This window comes from Arachis hypogaea, chromosome 2, assembly GCF_003086295.3.
Source record: "Arachis hypogaea cultivar Tifrunner chromosome 2, arahy.Tifrunner.gnm2.J5K5, whole genome shotgun sequence".
NCBI lineage: Eukaryota > Viridiplantae > Streptophyta > Magnoliopsida > Fabales > Fabaceae > Arachis > Arachis hypogaea.
The window spans coordinates 39,737,667-39,739,141 of record NC_092037.1 but is presented as its reverse complement, the minus strand read 5'-3'; the positions used below and the strand labels follow the sequence as shown (position 1 = coordinate 39,739,141).

Genomic DNA, 1,475 nt, shown 5'->3' with positions numbered 1-1,475 from the left:
TTCTCTAATGCAACAGAATTGCAAGTTCCATGGACTTCCATTGGAAGATCCTCATCAGTTTTTAGCTGAATTCTTGCAAATCTGTGACACTGTCAAGACTAATGGGGTTGACCCTGAGGTCTACAGACTTATGCTATTCCCTTTTGCTGTAAGAGACAGAGCTAAGACATGGTTGGACTCACAACCTAAAGAAAGCCTGAACTCTTGGGAAAAGCTAGTCAATGCCTTCTTGGCAAAGTTCTTTCCACCTCAAAAATTGAGTAAGCTTAGAGTGGAAGTCCAAACCTTCAGACAGAAGGAAGGAGAATCCCTCTATGAAGCTTGGGAAAGATACAAACAATTAATCAGGAAGTGTCCCTATGACATCCTTTCTGAATGGAGCATCATAAGAATTTTCTATGATGGTCTCTCTGAACTATCCAAGATGTTTTTGGATAGCTCTGCTGGAGGATCTCTTCATCTGAACTATCCAATTCATGTACACTTCTGAAAGGAATCCTGTGAACAATGGGACTAGTCAGAAGAAAGGAGTACTTGAGATTGACACTCTGAATGCCATATTGGCTCAGAACAAAATATTGACCCAACAAGTCAATATGATTTCTCAAAGTCTGTCTGGAATGCAAAATGCACCAAGCAGTACTAAGGAAGCTTCATCTGAAGAAGAAGCTTATGATCCTGAGAACCCTTCAATGGAAGAGGTGAATTACATGGGAGAACCCTATGGAAACACCTATAATCCTTCATGGAGAAATCATCCAAATCTCTCATGGAAGGATCAACAGAGACCTCAACAAGGTTTCAACAATAATAATGGTGGAAGAAACAGGTTTAGCAAATGCAAACCTTTTCCATCATCTTCTCAGCAACAGACAGAGAGTTCTAAGCAGAACACCTCTGACTTAGCAACCATGGTCTCTGATCTAATCAAAACCACTCAAAGTTTCATGACTGAAACAAGGTCCTCCATTAGAAATTTGGAGGCACAAGTGGGTCAGCTGAGCAAGAAAATTACTGAACTCCCTCCTAGTACTCTTCCAAGCAATACAGAAGAAAATCCAAAAGGAGAGTGCAAGGCCATCAACATGGCCGAATTTTGGGAGGAAGGAGAGGCAGTGAACGCCACTGAGGAGGACCTCAATGGACGTCCACTGGCCTCCAATGAGTTTCCCAATGAGGAACCATGGGAATCTGAGGCTCAAAATGAGACCATAGAGATTCCATTGGACTTACTTCTGCCATTCATGAGCTCTGATGAGTATTCTTCCTCTGAAGAGGATGAGTATGTCACTGAAGAGCAAGTTGCTAAATACCTTGGAGCAATCATGAAGCTAAATGACAAGTTATTAGGAAATGAGACTTGGGAGGATGAACCCCCTTTGCTCACCAAAGAACTGGATAATTTGTCTAGGCAGAAATTACCTCAAAAGAGACAAGATCCTGGGAAGTTTTCAATACCTTGTACCATAGGCACC

At 41.9% G+C, this 1,475-nt stretch overlaps 1 non-coding gene across 1 annotated transcript; it reads right to left on the bottom strand.

The window, feature by feature from the left end:
- Positions 1–262: 262 nt before the first annotated feature.
- Positions 263–369, bottom strand: LOC112765046 (small nucleolar RNA R71). The gene has a single exon (XR_003183500.1). It is a non-coding gene; the product is annotated as a small nucleolar RNA R71 (small nucleolar RNA).
- Between the last annotated feature and the right edge of the window lie 1,106 nt (positions 370–1,475).